Below are 20,541 nucleotides of genomic sequence, written 5' to 3'. Positions count from 1 at the left end.
CGGGCGTTATCGCGGAGTAGCATCACCGAAGTAATATTCTGAGATTCCAAAAGTCACGGGGTAGCGATTTGCACGTATACAGATGGCGCTAGTATCACGTACACAAGGGCAAGGCACTGGACGAACTGTCATTTGTATTCAGTTGATTCATGTGAAAAGGTTTCCGACGTGATTGTGGGTGCACGACGGGAATTAAGGACTTTGAACGCCCTGCACTCAATGGTAGTTAGAGCTAGACGCATGGAAAATTTCATTCCGGAAATCATTAGATAATTCAATATTCCGAGATCCACAGTGTCAAGAGTGAGCCGAAAATACCAAATTTCAGGCATTACCTCTCACTACGGACAACGCAGAGGCCGACGGCCGAGAGCAGCAGAGTTTGTGTAGTGTTATCAGTGCCGACAGACATGCAGCACTACGTGAAATAACCGCTGAAATCAATGTGGGACGTACGATGGACACACCCGCTAGGACAGTAGCTCGTGACTATATCGGTTGGACCCTTGACGAATGGAAAACGGTGGCCTGCTCAGATGAGTCCGGATTTCAGTTAGTAAGAGCTGATGGTAGTGCTATAGTGGGGCGCAGACATCACGAAGCCTTAGGCCCAGGTTGTCAACAAAGCACTGTACGAACTGGTGGTGGCTCCACAGTGGTGTGGGCTGTGTTTACACGGAATGGAGTGGGTCCTCTTGTTCAACTGAACCGATCATTAACTGCAAATGGTTATGTTGGGCTACTTGGAGACCATCTGCAGCCATTCATGGGCTTCATGTTGCCAAACAACGGTGGTATTGTCATCGATGACAGTGCGCCTTGTCACCGGGGAGCAATGGTTCGCAATTGGTTTGAAGAACATTATGGACAATTCGTTCGAATGATTTGGCCATCCACATCGCCCGACATTAATTCCATCGAACATTAATGTGACATAATTGAGAGGTCAGTTCGTGTATAAAATCCTGCGACGACAACACTTTCGCTATTATGGACGGCTATAGAGACAGCAGGGCTCACTATTTCTACAGGGGACTTCCAATGACTTCTTCAGTACATGTCACGTCAAGCTGCTGCTCTACACCGGACCAAAAGAGGTCGGACACAGTATCAGGAGGTATCGCATGACTTTTGTCACCTCAGTGTTTTACTGACAGTCATAGTGTAGTGGTTGTGGTCTTCGTTCAGGAGTCTGGTTTGATGCAGTTCTCCACGGTTATCTACCCTGTGCAAGCCTGTTCGTCTCTGCGTAACTATTGCCACCTACACTCACTGAACCAACTTACTATAGTCACACCTTGTAATATTATTGGGCTTCCCGTCGTATGAAAGCTATAAGTACTCTTGGAAAGGCATTCACCTAGCTATGTATTAAACGATCAACTTACGAGATGAGACCTATTCTTTGAAAGACATTTGTTTCATATAATTTACGTAACTGTAAAGATGAGCATCTAGCGCGAACGCTATCGATTGCGCAGTCAAAGAAACATTTTAACAAAAACTGAAGTGAGCGTTCCGCTTTGATCTAAATAAAAAAATATGACGGTAAAAACCTTTGTAGATCTTCAGACTTTATCGTACTACTTTTTGTAATGGAAAAGCGTAAAGAAGGTCGTCTCTAAGCCATAAAAGTGAGCGGTCTTGCCAGCGTGCAGACAACAGTTATTAATTAATATAATTGAAGTAATTTATGTTCGATACTGTAAATCGGCAAGTTATTGTTATGAAGGTGTTGAACAGTGCAAGAATTGTCTCGAAGGAAGGAGAAAAGTAATGAGTGTAATTTGTGATAAAGACGTGAACCAAGAAGCGAGCACAGGACAGGGTGAAATCTGATCGCACCAACACAGTCAGAAAATTACTTGTGTAAGTTATACTGTTTATAAATGAGCCCTTTTGTTTGTGAGAATTATTTGATTATATTTACTGTTTACCAGATTTTTTATTCTATTCTTTTCCTTTTTTTTACTTCCATGTCATATTATTTTTATAAATGTCGAACAGCGTTTACTACAACATAGAATACTGCGGCATCCTGGTCGTAGACAGAAGACCGCTCCTTGTTTTCTATATAACTCATAGTCGCCCCATTTATTAATGATTTCATTTGATAATGCAATTTTTTTATTGTTCATTGTTAAAGATCCCTTAGGTAATTATAAAATTCATACTGATTATGTAAAGGAAGGCTTTGCGTAACCAGAAACTAGCCTCCTCTTGACAACGATCAGGAGCCGACCAGAAGACGGACGTCTTCGACCGCTTTCGTGTTTCCTGTGGCAAAGCTGTGCCAAACTGGGAACACGACATTCTAGTATGAAACACAATACATATACAATTATCAGATTAAAACTGAATAAACTGAAATACATTTAATTTTTTTCTTTTATCATAATAGAACCTCCACTGTAATTTTACCCCCCCCCCCCCCGCATCTTTCTCTATTGCCAAATAGGCTATTCCTTAATGGCTCAGGAGGTGTTCTGTCATCCAACCCCTTCTTGTAGCCAAATTGTGCCATAAATATGTTTCCTTCCACACTGTTCGTTGGTTATCTGACCTACCCATCTAATCTGCAGCATTCTCCTGTAACAACATATTTCAAAGCGCTTTATATTTGTAGTATTTGTCATGTGCGTTGAAATTCCATAATGGTTCTTCATTATTAATACCTGCATATCATACATATTAAGCTTCAAACAATTCCTCCTTTCGTAATGTGTACCTGAATTCGTCCCAATTTCACTAATGCTTCTACTTCGTGATAGGATCCACCGAAGTTGGTGAATGAATGCCTAAATGAATTAAGCATTTGAATCGTCTATCTCATCGAGTGACAGTTATAGTGTCGACGAGTCTTCAAATCCAAAGCAAAGCTTAGTTCGGAGTATGACAAAACAAAGCATTCCATGTACAGAACGAACATGTGACGACGATGCGTTGTTGTGTATATGATAGTAAACATTGTGATTCTTTCCTGTATTTCTCTGTTGGCGTATTTAGCCCGCAGCTGACTTGAATGTCAACATGTCTTCCTGACCTACACGATTTTCCGCCTGTAAGCAAAACCAAAACAAGTCTCACGTGTGGCCATCACGTGCGAACCCTTTATTGTGGCAGCTATAGAAATTATGAATCGCAATCTCGGAAATGTAATTTCAAAAACAGTAAGTTTGCTGTCCCTATATGACTGCAGAATTGATGCATTTCACTTTTTTAAAATAATCGCATTGTAGCTGTTGCCCGGAAGAAGAATCGTTTAAAATCAAGGTTTCAAAAAAATGGTTCAAATGGCTCTGAGCACTATGGGACTTAACTGCTGTGGTCATCAGTCCCCTTGAACTTAGAACTATTTAAACCTAACTAACCTAAGGACATCACAAACACCCATGCCCGAGGCAGGATTCGAACCTGCGACCCCAGCGGTCACGCGGTTCCTGACTGTAGCGCCTGGAACCGTTCGGCCACTCCGAAATCAAGGTTTCCAAACAGTCTCCATTCTTAGCCCATACTGCCAGCGAAGCTGGCTTGTACTGAATTCAATATTAGCTGCAAGAAAATGACAATAGGCACTGACATACACAACACTGGTAAAGATATCTTTTGACAGAAACAACAGAAGAATGTTATTTGTAAGATGGAGGCCTTAACTAATTGCATCAACGTTGAACAAGGTCGGTACAGTCCATTCCACATACATTAAATATGCTTTTCAAAAGTAATATTGGACGATTGCGCAACCTGAGCGTCACAAAGATGCTTTTCGTAACCACTGTAGGTTCTGAAAATTGGTGTTTGTTCCCGCGTAAGTATGTCTTGATTAGGACGCATTAGAGTGTAGATAGACATCAAACACTGCGTAGCTAATACCTGAGAAAGGTATTTATGCAAACTGTTCAAGGATGTGCCACTGTTGTGCGTGCCAGCGAACTGTAATCTACATACGCGCTCGGGATCTATAGTTTTTTTTTTTTTTTGGATCCTGTGCCATAGTATGTCCCGAATATACCTACTTCATCCTTACCAACACAACTCCGACAGAGGTGTACCCTGTGATGATTGTTGAGCAAAGTCAGCCCGGTGCTCGTTTGTGACCGAGACACGTTTCTTTAAATTTCATATTGTGTCTTCCACAGGAAATGCTGTTGAACAATTTGAAAGGAATGGATAGTATATTTGCGTTGAAGGAAGCTAGGTAAAAGACAAAATCCATATAGCTTTGGTAACAGGAACTGTAGAAAAACAAGAGAAATGTTAAACGTCATGTGAAAACCTAAAGAAGATTTCAGCACTCATGAACACTTACGTATAAGAAAACTGTAACAAATAACCACGCTTAGATTCCGCTGGAAATCTCTTCTTCAAATATCTGAATGAGGCAGGACTGGGTTCTATCTGAAATTCACGCCGCCAGTATTGGGAACGAATGAGGAAAAACTGCTGCTAGCGCCGCCATGCGGTGTGTTTGGCTGTCAGTTCACCGATCTGCCACAGAGGGCAGCTCCTGTCAGGCGTGCTGCTGTCAGCCGTGTGGCTTCTGCGAACTATGCTGGGAAATACAAAAGTGGCTCTGCTATGGTGGGTGGTGGTAAAAGAAAGAGAACGGAAAAAGGTAAGAGGAAACACACTTGAACAAAGGAATGAAGAGGGAGTCGCCTGGTAGAGTTTCGCATAGAGCGCAATTTAATCGTGGCCGACACTTGCTCAGTGGTTGCAGGCTGTATACGCAAAACAGATTTAGATACAGTGGACGAATTCAGATTGATTGCACTGTATAACGCTAAGACAAAGGATTAGAAATCAGATTCCAGGAGTAGATTGGAATTGTGACCGTAAGTTATTAGCCATAATAAGCAAATTAAAGTAGAAGAAACCTCAGAAAGATAAGAAGATTGCACACCTACGCATTGCTAGATTTGTTACTGGTAGGTTCGAAGAATACGCAGGTATTACCGAGATGCTTCGGGAACTCAAATGAGAATTCCTAGAGGGAAGACGACGTTGTTTTAGAGGCACACTATTGAGAAAATTTGGAGAACCGTCATTTAAAGCTGATGGCAGCACGGTTCTACTGCTACCAACATACATTTTGCGTAAGAACCACGAAGATAAGATACGAGAAATTAGGGCTCGTACGGAGCAAACAGATAGTCGTTTCTCCCTCGATCTATTTGCGAGTGAAATAGGAAAGGAAATGACTAGTAGGGGTATGGTGTTATCCACCAAGCATCGTACGGTGGCTTGCGGAGTATGTATGTAGATGCAGATGTTCATCGACACTCTGCAAAACACTGTGAACTGCATGGCAGAGGGTGCTTCCCATTTAGAAGTTGCTATAGTTTTTTCGTGTTTCATACACGTACGGAGCGCGGTATGAATGTGTTTTTAAATGCCTCTGAGCGTGCTGTAACTCAGGGGCTGAGAGTACAAGTGGTACAAGTGCTTGCTGAAGCAAACTGAGTAACTGACTGCCAAAGTTAAATGGCTGTTTATAAATTATGTTAGTTACCAACGAAACATAAGGTATTTTTTCGTACTGGTCAGTTAGTTGTAGGTATGGTTAGAGATTGTAGAGCCCTGCATTATTTTTTACAACACATTGAAAATACTTATACTCCTTGCATATTAAAACTTTGTAGACTAAAACAGGTACAAGAGCAGAAACCTTCTATTTACAGTGCTATATTTTGAAGATTTTTTTGGTGCAACACGCATGATATAGTGCAAGTTTATTATAAAAGAAGTATATATGAGGAATTAAAGCAATATTCGTATAAAAGCTGGAAAACAGCAGATATATAGCAAAAAAAAAGGAAAAAATTAAAATAGCGAACTGAAAATGTATTGTTGTGGTTCCAGCATATACTGGAGATTCTTAATAGTCACTCTCTATAATCACATCACAGTGTGTGTCTAGAGAATGATGATCGTTTCCTTCTTGGTATCTCGTGAAGGATGTCCTTCCCGGGCAACACTCGTGATGCTGTACCTCTGTGTTGTGCATTTTTCTTTAGTCTTTTCCGTCCCCTTGTTTGACCACGTTCTCTTCTTTCCCCATTCTCTCTTCTCAACCCACTGTAACTGCTGCCTGGTACCGCGATATATTGTCATAGAACTTAAGATAAAGTGGAGGGATGCAGTTATTCTTTACTCACATTGTATTTCAACTCGTATTGATGCAAAGTTCGCAGAAGAGTTACTGAAGGTCGACCAATATTAAACCTTTTTAAATCCGCTTCTATGGGCTCAAGATCACTGTTTCGTGAATAGGTGGACTGCACTGTTAGAGTATCTTCTTTTCTGGATCAGATCCATCCTGAATTCATCCGTTGTATTTTTTTTACCCTTCTGTGTCTTCAGTAGCTTTATCCTTTTCTGCCTTATCCATGGCTTTAATAGAAAAGAGGCTTTCTGTTTTCATTTCCACTACGGAAAACTGCCTAATGACCTACTTCTCTGCTTCCATCCTGTTTTGGGGAGCAAATACACATTTGAAATGTTTTTTGCCTTTTCAGAGAGATCAGAATCTTTATAACATTCCATATGTGTATGGTCAGGTTCTAGGATCTTCTGGTCTATTGTGTCAATATGCTGAAAAATGGTTCAAATGGCTCTGAGCACTATGGGACTCAACTGCTGAGGTTATTAGTCCCCTAGAACTTAGAACTAGTTAAACCTAACTAACCTAAGGACATCACAAACATCCATGCCCGAGGCAGGATTCGAACCTGCGACCGTAGCGGTCTTGCGGTTCCAGACTGCAGCGCCTTTAACCGCACGGCCACTTCGGCCGGCCCAATATGCTGATTTTGGTTCAAGATGTATAAGCGGTATTTCAAAATATGGCCTATTTAAACATGCATAAAATTTTACTCTAAGTATAGTGTGTGTGTGTGTGTGTGTGTGTGTGTGTGGTTTGGGATCTTATGGGCGCCCAACGGCATTAGGCTAATGCTGTACTTTCAGAAAAATACATACCTGAACTTTCTTTGAAGACAGCAGCAATTCTTCTTCTGTGCTCTATTTCATTTGTACTAGTTTTATTCTAAATGCAGTCCAGCTAGCTTCGAGCTTAAACTTTACTATCACAAATTGCGACACTAATCAGAAAATCAAAAATGGTTCAAATGGCTCTGAGCACTATGGGACTTAACGTCTTAGGTCATCAGTCCCCTAGAACTTAGAACTACTTAAACCTAACTAACCTAAGGACATCACACACATCCATGCCTGAGGCAGGATTCGAACCTGCGACCGTAGCAGTCCCGCGGTTCCGGACTGCAGCGCCTAGAACCGCACGGCCACCGCGGCCGGCTAATCAGAAAATCGTTTGTACCTACTTTACCCAGAAGAGAGCCACACTTAAGCTTTCCAAATGTACAGTCAGATCATTTTCTTATGAAATGTCACTTGTACGACTTGTACTCTCAGCCCTTCAATCAATCTAATCTTGTTCTCAGCGGGCGATACATGGATGGTTGTAGTATATTCCTAGAGTCATCGTTTGAAGCAGATTCTTGAAGCTTTCGAAAGTAGACTTTATCGGCGTAGTTTACGTCTATCTTCAAGAGTTTGCCAGTTCAATTCTTTCAACATCCTAGTGACATTCTCCAGCGGGTCAAACCAACTTGTGACCATTCGAGCTGCCCCTCTCAGTGTACGTTCAATATCCCCTGCCAGTCCTGTTTGCTACAAGTACCACACACTTAAGCAGTATTCTTGTACTGGTTGCACGAGTTATTAGTAAGCTGTTTCCTATGTAGACCGAGTGCATTTCCGCAATGTTCTACCAATAAACAGAAGTCTACCACCTCCTTTATCCACAACTAATCATATATGATTACTTCATTTCGTATCCATACAAAATGTTACACGCAGGTATTTTCTTGATTGAGCTGACTGGTTGCAACTATCACTCATTGATATTATAGTCATAGGAAACTACGTTTTCTTTCCGTTGCTGAAGTGGAAAGTTTTACATCTATGAACATTAAAGCAAGTTGCCAATATTTGCGCCATTTTGAAATGTTATCAAGATATGGCCGAACATTTATGCAGCTTCCTTCGCAAAGTACTTCATTACAAATAACTGACCATCTGCAAAAAATCTATGATTATCAATAATATTGTAATTAACAATAATATTTCATATGTGACAGTGCTAATTGGGATGCCTTAATGTGACACAATGGTATTGTATGGTGAAACTGCAGTTTAATAATTTTGTGTCTACATTTTAAAAATATGACGCATGTGCTGTGTCACATTATGTAGGTAACATCATGTCGCAAGTCTCGAAGAGAGGGTATGCTAGTAATATTCAACCCTCATTCACTCAACTGGCTGCAAGGTTTTCTTCTGTTTCATATTATTTCGACGAAGTTAACGATTATTTTTAGGAGAGTTTTTCTAGTACCTCATATTGTTCTGTACTACGTACAATTTAATCTCACAGATTAGTGTGTTACTATACAGAGTGACATTTTTCCGATTAAATCCGTTGCAGTTCATGGGATTTTTATTTTTTTGTGCATTTCTTTACACGATTATTTTCAATCGTAAGTTAAAGACGTATTTCCTTTTGCCCAGCAATGTGAATATCCTATACATACAATTCCATGTATTTATTGCCTTATATATTGTGTATCTATAACATAATAATTGCTGTACGCCTGTCAGTGTTGTTCAGTCAGACTATTTCAGAACTACTTTGGACCTTTGCTAGTTTATCAGCTATTTTTATACTAAAAATTTCCAGGTTGTATGCTGGCACAAGTCGAGAAAAGAGGTTGCTACCTAGCTTACACATTATTTGGATCATTCCCCCAACTGTGGAACTAATTCTGATGTTAAATTAGTGAAAGCTCAGTTTTACATCAGATGTTAGTCAGTATTCTTACTTATAGTTTATTACTAAAACGTCAATGTTATTAATATCATAAATCGACACTGAGCCAAAATATCTTTCACCGTTTAAGTAGGAAACTTTAATAGTTTTCATTCAGATCCTTCAGCTTCAGTTCATGTTGATTGTCATGGAAATAGAAATTTAGTAACAACTGTAACGCTAGCCCAGTAATTAGGGTACGATAAGACAGTCAGATGGGGAACCAGTGATGCTACGGGAGCCTTTCTTTTCATATGACCATAATTGTTTTGCTTCAAGGCTCTTCTTTATAATAAGAGCTGCTGTCAGATTTTTTTTTTCTTTTCCTATCCATTTTTGTCTTTCGTAGGCAAGAACAGAGAGCAAGTAGCTGTTCCACTAATGTTGCAGCCGCCTCCAGTCCATACATAAATGTAGAGAAAAGTTATTACAAAATTTCGAAGCGCCATTATGGCTCAATTTGTCATGCACGGTTTCCTCACTGCAGTCACCTTCACTGGTTGTGACGAAGTGCTAGAAACGTTACACTTCGAATCCGCTGCCGTTCTCTCTCTCCAATACAGCAACTACCTTCATTTGTTCATGTGTGTAATCTACGATAGCCCACATGGACCAGAGGAAGAGCGGTGCACTCCATTCTCTTCATCTCATTCATACTATGAACCACAGTCGTAAATTCATCAAATGAAGACTTCAATCTTCCCCGCCTCCGTAGCTAGCTGCTTGACTGGGTAGTGGCGGTCCCGGGTCACGTGGCGTTGAGGACCTTTTCCGGGAGACGCAGTGAGTGCAGCAGCACGGACAGGCCAGGTCTGTGGAGCAATGGGCTGACCGTTTGTTCTCCCATCCGTGTGACTTTCAAATTTATCTGCCTGAGCATCTTCCGGACATGAGAGACGCGCACCAGAAATGGGAGTGGACATATTATTCATTTGACAAACCAGATGTGGAGGCGGGCAGTGGGACGTCGTCATCCACGCATGTCCTGGAGGCTGTAAGCTGTTCCACTGTTTGTCACTGTACGGTGGCTTTGAATGCACTGCGGCCTACTTTCAGTTTGTTACTCCGCTGCCGCGACCACGCGGCATTTGTAAAGATTGATCTTGCTCCCTGCTGTGAGAGAGATAATTCTGACTGGTTTGGTTACTCCGCGTGTTTGTGTCTTAATGCTTCTGTATCGGACTCGGTTCAGCCACCTGTTGTTGTTGATTCCTTCTTGTCTCCGGCCAGGCGATCTGAGGAGCGTGTCTCTCTTATGAAAACATAATAGCTTCAATTCGGTGATTGTGATATGATTCTGTGTTTTAAATTATTGGGGTTTTGTATTTTTATGTTCAATGTGTCGTTATTTGTGAATAAAATTATTTTTTTTCCTGGTCTTTTGTGCACTAAGTCGCCAAGTCGCTTTTTTTAGGCATCTGGAGCCTGCAAACTTATGCGCCTTACATTATCAAATCTTGTTGCATATATTTCGGTGGGCTATACTTCCAAGCCAAGCTTTTGTTTAACGTAGGTGACGTTCATCAGCTAACCGCTCGCGTCTTCCTTCAACCTGTGTTTTCCATCCCTAAAGAAAGATTAGAATTTAGCATTTCCACGTCTCATGCCGTGATTTGAAGGTGAATCTCGGTTGGCCACTGAACTTTTTTACAATCGGGTGTAAGTGGGAGTGGTTGCCTTGGCCAGTTACTTTTAGCGGTTTATCAAAGGTGTTTTGTCTATGCTGTCAGTGGGTAATCTGATGACTTAAGCTCTTGCTCGTTTTACTTAAAAGTTACTTGTCTGTTCATCAGGCTATCATTGTATGTTCGTGCTTTGGGACCCACTGGCTGCTTGCAAAAGGGTGAGTGTAGTGAGCAGCACATTTATCTGGGGCGTTCTTGAGTTTCGTACTAAATTGTTTATCCTTTCAAGAAAGGAAAACAACTTTTGAAGAGATTTTTTATGAATTGTCACTAATTGTTATTAAATTGTTTTATATAAAAGGACTGTTTTGTCTTAATATTTCGAGGTTCTGTTGACGTAATTGGTAAAGCTTGTAATATTATTGGGATTTCCGTAGTATGAAAGCTGTGAGTACCCTTGGAAAGGCATTCACCTATCTTTATTTTAAATGATCAACTTATGAGATGAGACCTATTCTTTGAAAGACATTTGTTTTATATAATTTACGAACTGTAAAGATGCGCATCTAGCGCGGACGCTAATACATCGATTGCGCAGTCAAAGAAACATTTTAACAGAAGCTGAACTGTCGTTCCGCTTCGATCTAAATAAAAGATGACAGTAAAAAAACTTTGGTAGATCTTCAGATTTTAATGTACTTCTGCTTGTAATGTGAAAACGTAAAGAAGGTCGACTTTAAGCTAGAAAAGTTAGCGGTCTTGCCAGCGTGCAGACAACATTATTAATTAATAAAATTCTAGTAATTTATGTTCGAAACTGTAAATCGGCAAGTTATTGTTATGAAGGTGTTGAACAGTGCAAGAATTGTCTTTAACGAAGGAGAAAAGTAATGACTGTAATTCGTGACAGAAACGTATACCAAGGAGACAGCACAGGGCAGGCTCAAATCTGATCGTACCATACAGTTAGAAAAGTACTTATGTAAGTTATATTGTTTATAAATAAGCCCTAATTTGCTTGTGAGAATTGTTTGAATATATTTAGTGTTTACCAGATTTCTTATTCTGCTCTTTTCCTTTATACTTTTTTAACCTCCATGCCATATTATTTTTATAAATATCAAACAGCCTTTACTACAGCAGAAAATACTGCGGCATCCTGGTCGTGTACAGAAGGCCGCCCCTTGTCTTCTAAACAACTCATAGCTGCCCCATTTATTAATGATTTCATTTGAAAATGCAATTTTTTTTACTGTTCATTGTTAAAGGTCCCTTAGGTAATTACAAAATTCATACTGATTACGTAAAGAAATCCGGGTTGTACTTTTCCAAATAACAGAAGTCTTTGCGTAATCAAAAACTAGCCTCTTTCTGACAACGATCAGGAGCCGACCAGAAGACGGACGTCTTCGACCGCTTTCGTGTCTCCTGTGGCAAAGCTGTGCCGGACTGGGAACACGACATTCTAGTATGAAACACAGATTTAAACTGATAGAATTGAAATATATTTAACCTAATAATTTTTTTATCATACTAGATGTGGCGCCCGAACAGGGACCTGAAAAAAATTTTTAATCTGTTCTGTTATTGTTTCATGACATCATCCGGTGGACATCGGGAAGCCGTAAAGGAAGTACTGAAAGAAATCGAGGAAGTATTAAAAAAAAATTTCGAAAAATAACAGCAGTGCGCAAAACGACTGATGTAAATACGGTTTTCATTACGCATAAAATCTCGCGTCTTGTATAAAAAAAACTGATTTCCGGAATTTCTTTCCTTACTGCTTCATTTTATCCTATCGCTGTTATTTCCTTGCAGAGTTGCTTATTTACGTAGTTAGAATTCATTTCTGATCATCTCTTCGTGCAAAGTTTGTTTGTTAGCGTTATAGCGTTATTAGCATCTTCATTGTTGCTCCGGATAGGGACACAAGATGGATGCCATAATAGCAGGATTAAGTGTCCAGTAGGTGTTTGTCACTTATTTTCAAAGTTAGGTGCCCTCTTGTCTTATACCCGGTATAGCTCTGCAATTGTCAGCTACCACTGTGTGACGTTTGACTATCAGGAAGCGTCGCAGCGTGCGAATCTGAGAGCTGACGATCGGCGTGCTGTGAAAGATTTCTCTGAGCAGTTACGTCACAAACTTGAAAATAAACATGGCAGATGACAAAGGAAAGCCGACAAACAGTGTGGATGACGGTGATGACACAGTTGTCAAGTCAAACCCACTACGTTCGTGAACGGGAACAGGCAGAGCCGATTCGCGAATGGAGAGAACGGCAGACAATGATGGTGTGTGTGACGTATCGTCACAGCAAGCGGGAGAAAATTCGATGGTTGAAATGATGAGAACTTTTTTTCAAGAAAGAGAACAGGAGAAACGGGAAAGGGAAGCTTATAAATTACAAAAACAACGAGATAGACAAGAAAGGGAAAAAAAGAAAGGAAAAAGGAACGGGAGACAGAGCGAAAATGGTTTGACCTAAATACCATGATTGGTACAATGAAAAATAGGTTAGATAATATTAATGCCAACTTAGAGGAAAGAATAAGGACAGTCACGGTGGAATATATCGCGGAATTAAGTACTAAAGTTAATGAAAGGATAGAAGGTATTCTGCAGAAGGTAGATGCATGTGAGAGCACAGTAGGTAAGGTGCACAAAGACATTAAGGTACAAATCGAAAGTTGCCAGGCAGTTACAACGGAAGTTTCAAAGAAGTCCGCTGAGGTCGGAACTAGAGTAAACAAGCTTGCAGACAATGTCGTCATTCTGCAAGGCCAGGTCAATGACCTGACACAGGCGATATCCGAAATTAACATTGAAAAGAGGGTGACTGATACTGCAGCAAACGTACGTTCCACGATAGGAAAAGAATTTGTAGAATGGGTCGAGACTAAGGAACAGCACATAGAAAACAAGGTTCAACACGACTTAAAAGAAGCCGTAAAGTCAGCCACAGTTGAAGTTTTAGCTGCTCCAGGTACATCAGGAGATACGATTCTCACAGAATTAGGAGAGATTCGTAGAGTTTTTCACCGAGATCTTCCCGAGTGGAAACGACACCTCACTGAGGAAATCGAGCAGTTGAAACAACAAGTCAATGATTTTCCTAATGACAATAGAAGTGAGTATTCACACTTGCTTTCTTCAGAACATGAATACAATAATAATCCCGTGTCTCGTGTAAAATTCTCTCCAATTGTACATGGTCACAGCAGTAAGAAGCCGTCAGTACGCAACCAGAATGTTCAAGTAACTCTTGTCGAGCTCATGAAAGAAGAAAGCGTTCTCAAGCGTTCCAGCCTTTTCTGCCAGAGAAACGCAACATCCACCCAATGGTTTTTCTGAAGTCATTTAATGGTGTTTTTCCTGAGAGCTGGGATGACAAGCAACGTATGCGCTTTATAATAGGTTACATTCAAGGAGAGGGTTCTGTCTGGGGAACAGAAGTAATTGACAGATGCAATAATTACGCTGACTTCGAAAAGCAATTTCTGAATAAATTCTGGAGTTCAGGTATACAACAACGCCTTAGAAAGGAAGCATATAATGCTGAACCGTTTAACACGAGAAGTGCTGGTCTCCGTAGGTACTTCGAGAAATACTTGCGAAAAATACAATATTGGGACACGCCCATTTCCGCGAAGGACGTAATTATGATCCTTAAGTCAAAGCTACCGGTATCAATCAGGGAGAAGTTAGTAAATGTCAGTGACGACGACACGGACGCTTTTCTGTCAGTACTTGACAACCTAGACATGATTCAAGAAGACGTGCGTGCTAGTGCGCGGAGTAATTGTAATCTTGGTCCGCACATTACACAGCCGCACGGCGTAGGCGCAGACTCAGGTATGTCATACCAACCCAACAACAGTAAAGGACACGACGTTCCAAATGGCTCTGAGCACTATGGGACTCAACTGCTGTGGTCATCAGTCCCCTAGAACTTAGAACTACTTAAACCTAACTAACCTAAGGACATCACACACAGCCATGCCCGAGGCAGGATTCGAACCTGCGACCGTAGCAGTCGCACGGTTCCGGACTGCGCGCCTAGAACCGCGAGACCACCGCGGCCGGCCAAACACGACGTTCCGTGCGATAATAACAACTACTATCGCCGTAACGGGAAGCAGAAACATAAATTCCAGGATCAAAACAGGTACCACCCCATGTACCAGACAACACAACAGCAATACGGTAATTCACCAGTTAATTACAATGATCGCTATCACTACAATAACGATCGCCAAAATAATAATAATTTCAATGGAAAAGGACGTTGGATTAACACCAACAGTCAACAGCAGTATGGTAACCAGCCTAGATTCCAGCACTGTTCTCAAGGGAGAAATGCTCCAGTTCCTTCCAAGCAATACAAACAACGGTATGCTCCAAACTTTAGGAATAGTCCTCTACCTTTTACTAACTATCAAAGACAAAATCATGAACCTCAAAATTCTCGCATCTATTATGCCCGAGCAAACCCGCCTACACACACCATCTCGGCTGACATTCCGGCAAATAGCTCGCAACTTAGGTGGAATACGGAAGCAAACTTCGTACGGAGCGTACCGCCCGGTACTTCAAAAGTAATTGTGAGCGAAATTCAATCTAATGAACATGCGGAAAACTAAAAACACACTTCGACTAGTTTCACACCTTCAGAACTAATCTCCAGCCAAAAGGAAAGCAATGAATGGACTGATCCTATCCCCAAGATACAAGGTCCAGAAGTCAACCTAGATAATAAGTTAAGACAAGCCCTGATCTCTCTCACAACTCATGCCAATTTAAGAAAAAAGGCATTTGACAAGCATGTCAATAAAGTTCTGTCGTATCGCCTGGACGAGCGTGTTCTTCTGAGGACACACTTCAAACCATCTCTCATCTGACGTAAAAATCGTAAGTGGCAACACCTATACGAAGGACCGTTTGTTATAGTCAGGAAGCCACATATTGGTTGCTACGTGTTGGCAGATCCAGTTAGTGGACGAATAAAAGGACTTTACCACCATGTAGACCTAAAGAAGTACCATGAAAAACATTAAAAAAAATCATTTATTATGTTAGGCTGCAACTTGAAACAAGAGTGTGATCTGTTTAGAAAGTATGTGAGTCAACAGCATGTACATGTATTCTGCAGGTGACGTAATCATTTGAGTGAGGTGGACACAAAGTAATGATGGAGCTTGAAAGATATGAAGTGATTGAAGAAGGTACTCTACGTATTTGGAAAATAAGATTTACTTTAGTTTTAAGGTAGTTTTAAGTTTCTTGAGCAATAGAGGGCTGCAGTCGTTGAATTGAGTAAGGGATGTGCCAAAGTGCCACCTGCTGCTCTAGTTTTAAGTTATGGCAAATCTCCTTTTTACCAAGTAGTAAAGGTTTTCTTTAAATCCCTCATTCAGACCAGAATGTCCGTATATGTGAAGTATTAACCTAAGTTAAGCTTTCAAAGGATTGATATTTTAAGTCGCTAGAATCATGTACGATGCAAAACTGATACATTGTAATCTGTAGATTACACCGAGTATAAGCAGCAACATATAGTTAATGTACAAAGAAATGAATAATGGTACCCGCAACTGGAGAGCAACTTTAATTTATTTATTACTATGAGTCAACCAGTCAAGAAATATGCATTTATAATGATAATTAGGTCCTGTATTGGAGAAACTTAGACTATTCCTATGTCACGAGTATTATACAGAAACCTTCGATATTAAGATACCTAGTTGAGGACTGAGATAATCTGCTTATATTCTTCTGCTATGTCCGCATGCCGTGATTTTGAGATATATTTGAAGATGCTTTGGAAGCGGATTTGTGCGACATTTTAATACTGAAGTCAAGCTATGCCGCGTGGATGACACTAAAAACGGTGGAGCCGAAGAATGAATTTGCTCAACTGATTATTTCACCTATTATCTATCTTCGTATCTTTCATTTCCTTGCACTATCCTATTGCAGTTTTCTTCTTTAGCAGTCTTACCTTTCTACCCTAGCCGGTAGGGGAAGAAATTTGGAAATTGGTTCAAAAGACTTGACGTGTGTATATTGCGTGTATTGACGATCGTGGCTCGTTGGTTAATGCGTATCTGCAGTTACTTATCGAAACGTGATGTAAATCTGATTTGCTGTGAGTAAAAGCATCCTAGTAAATATGAATAATTTTCCCGATTTCTGTTAGATGAAGTTTTGAACGTGAACTGTTCGGCACGCCAAAGTGGGTATATTTTACTGATTATTGATGTAACCGAGGAAATGAAAAATGATCCTTTCATGATAAGTAATTTTAGCATTACCTGTACTACTCTGTAGTATAAAGACACGTAAATGGGCACGTATGGATTGATGCGTGTGACTGAGTGACAAAATTATGGACACGTGTGTAAAATCGTAATTTGATACATGTATGGACACGAAAAACTAGTTATCTCTTGTGTGAATCAAAACTGTAATAAACTTGTGGACACGAGTGATGTTCCGCGTGTGAAGTAGCATTACAAGTATTCTCACGTCACAACAACGATACAGTAGGTATCAGTCAAAGGATAGACAAGCTATTGTACTCACTGCAATAGGTGACAGTAGTCATTTTCATCGATGACTGTTCTTCGTCGCTGGTGCAGTCAATTTACCGTCCAGGTTGACCATGTCGCCTTGACGAGCTGCTCCAGTACCCACGATTCAAAAAAATGCACAAGTTTGAAAAAAAAAAAAAAAAAAGGTTGGTAGCCACTGAACTATCTGCCTCGTGCAGGAAGCGGACTGCCAACGCTGTTAAACCGCCAGTTCGTTATCACGTGACTGTGAAGCACTGTGGCAACATTCAATGACTGCTCGCCGGCCCGTACTCAACAATAAGCATTCCTCTCCATAACGGGCGCGAGCGTGCTCCAGATTTGAGATGAAAATGGACATAAAAATAATAAAACGTTGATAAACTACGCACGATTTTACTATATTTACATTAAAAGGACACTAATGATGACTTTTCCTTAACTATGAAAATTGCTACGGCAATATTGCTAAATACATTCCTTAAGAAAGACCTGTACAAGACGAAACGTGTTTTGCTAATATTTGCTAACGAAAGAATATAAAACCTAGACACAAAACATGAATAATATATAATGTATATGTACATAGTCTATGTAGTAATTTTTATTGTCTTAAATTTTTACTCTATATTCCCTTAGATTAAGATGCTAGTTAATGAGCAAGTCCTAATACAGATTTTTTTCTGTATTTTCATGTGCTGAAACATGAATTGGAATGAGATTAAGACAGCTACCAAACTGACTCATTCGTCATTGAACCAGTCATCAACTTTCCTGTTTCCCAACATGACCCGATGGATCGTCGAGTCAAGGAATATCACTTCCCCCTTCACATAGTGAAATTCCCAGTGTTTTCCACCAGAATGTGAAAAGGTGATCCCCAGCTTTAGTGCAGTGAAAAGTGAAAGGTGATGAAAGAATTCCCCTGTGAAAATCACCCGAGTTCATGGGAAATACTCCGAACTACAAAGTGAACAGTGGCGTCGCTACGAGAGAGACTGATTTGTTTTATGTTCTGTTCAAAACTGGCGGAAATGCACCAATACTTCAAACGAATTCCTGTAATCGAATTTCTTTTCTTCTTCTCAATATTTATGTATATATGTATGTGTATGTGTATTTGATTTGTATTTGTATCTATGTTAGTATTTCAATGTTTCTATTGATTGAATGAAAATAATTCTTGAGAACACGCAAAAAAAAGAACCTATGTTAAATCCTTGAACACTTATGATGGCATCATGCCACAACCAACTTTGTTAATGATCAAGCAACTGTGAGTAGCTTTGACGACTTAGTGTGAAACGTATATAATTCTATATGCCTTATGATATATTTTGTTTTGCTCCCTACAATGAGAGATCCTGAAATACTTCATTCACTAAATCCTGAAATACTTCATTCACTAAGTACGTGAATCCAATAATATTACGACTGCGCGTGAGTCGTAACGATCTGTCAGAATCATTACTCCTCACGCGGGAAGCGATGTAATATTATTGGGATTTCCGTAGTATGAAAGCTGTGAGTACCCTTGGAAAGGCATTCACCTATCTTTATTTTAAATGATCAACTTATGAGATGAGACCTATTCTTTGAAAGACATTCGTTTTATATAATTTACGAACTGTAAAGATGCGCATCTAGCGCGGACGCTAATACATCGATTGCGCAGTCAAAGAAACATTTTAACAGAAGCTGAACTGACGTTCCGCTTCGATCTAAATAAAAGATGACAGTAAAAAAACTTTGGTAGATCTTCATATTTTAATGTACTTCTGCTTGTAATGTGAAAACGTAAAGAAGGTCGACTTTAAGCTAGAAAAGTTAGCGGTCTTGCCAGCGTGCAGACAACATTATTAATTAATAAAATTCTAGTAATTTATGTTCGAAACTGTAAATCGGTAAGTTATTGTTATGAAGGTGTTGAACAGTGCAAGAATTGTCTTTAACGAAGGAGAAAAGTAATGACTGTAATTTGTGACAGAAACGTAAACCAGGGAGACAGCACAGGGCAGGCTGAAATCTGATCGTACCATACAGTTAGAAAAGTACTTATGTAAGTTATATTGTTTATAAATAAGCCCTAATTTGCTAGTGAGAACTGTTTGAATATATTTAGTGTTTACCAGATTTCTTATTCTGCTCTTTTCCTTTATACTTTTTTAACCTCCATGCCATATTATTTTTATAAATATCAAACAGCCTTTACTACAGCAGAAAATACTGCGGCATCCTGGTCGTGTACAGAAGGCCGCCCCTTGTCTTCTATACAACTCATAGCTGCCCCATTTATTAATGATTTCATTTGAAAATGCAATTTTTTTACTGTTCATTGTTAAAGGTCCCTTAGGTAATTACAAAATTCATACTGATTACGTAAAGAAATCCTGATTGTACTTTTCCAAATAACAGAAGTCTTTGTGTAATCAAAAACTAGCCTCCTTCTGACAACGATCAGGAGCCAACCAGAAGACGGACGTCTTCGACCGCTTTCGTGTCTCCTGTGGCAAAGCTGTGCCAGACTGGGAACACGACATTCTAGTATGAAACACAGATTTAAATTGATAGAATTGAAATATATTTAACCTAATAATTTTTTTATCATACTAGAAGCTACTTTTTCTGACGAGTGTCAATAAAAACCTTGATACGAATAATGTTCAGTCCTTATTTTGCTCGGGCCTTCCACTCCCAGGCAACCTTACGCCAGTAGTGTGTACCATTGACAAAAGCCGGAGGAGCGGTGTTCCGGCCACACGCCCCTACATATCATATCGAATGACACGACTGGCGGAGGGTGACACTGTGGTCGATAGGCACGGACGGTCCCACCCGGGCCTGCGGACAGTTTTCGTTTACGTTTTACGAAGACCACATTCTTACACCGAGACTGCAATTTATTTAGAAAGTTATTTGATCTTCCCACTTTGGACTGTGGCGTGGGCTTACACACGGTCCAATCACATTACCGTGATCACTGCCTATGTTCAGAGTCAATGTGCAATAACCACTCACAGACGGAAGGTGGCAGCAGTAGCAGCGGGGGTACATAAAACGTGTCGGCGGAACGCGGAGAAAGTGCAGGACTGTTGTCGTATTACAGAGATGGAGTGATTTATCTGACGTTCAAAAGGGCATGATAATTGGCTTTCGGGCTAGGATGAAAACATTTCCGAAACGGCTCTATGTAGACTGTTTGCGTCGCTCCGCGCATGGCAAAATGACGCTATCCAAAACTGTCGCCGAGGCAACTGTTGTGCACGCGGGCCACAGAAGCAAGGGTGAATGACGGCTGAGGAGGTGTGTACGGGCGAACAGACGTGCAGCTGTTGAGCAACTGACGGTCCAGGTGAACCGAGAGGCTACGAACAGTGTCTCGACGAGCACTGTTAAACAATCGTTGCTGCTTCTACAGCAGGGGCCTGGTTCATGCACCCATGCTGTGTGTTGT

The sequence above is a fragment of the Schistocerca nitens genome, chromosome 4 (genome assembly GCF_023898315.1).
Source record: "Schistocerca nitens isolate TAMUIC-IGC-003100 chromosome 4, iqSchNite1.1, whole genome shotgun sequence".
Taxonomy (NCBI): domain Eukaryota; kingdom Metazoa; phylum Arthropoda; class Insecta; order Orthoptera; family Acrididae; genus Schistocerca; species Schistocerca nitens.
This window is presented reverse-complemented; position numbering follows the sequence as displayed.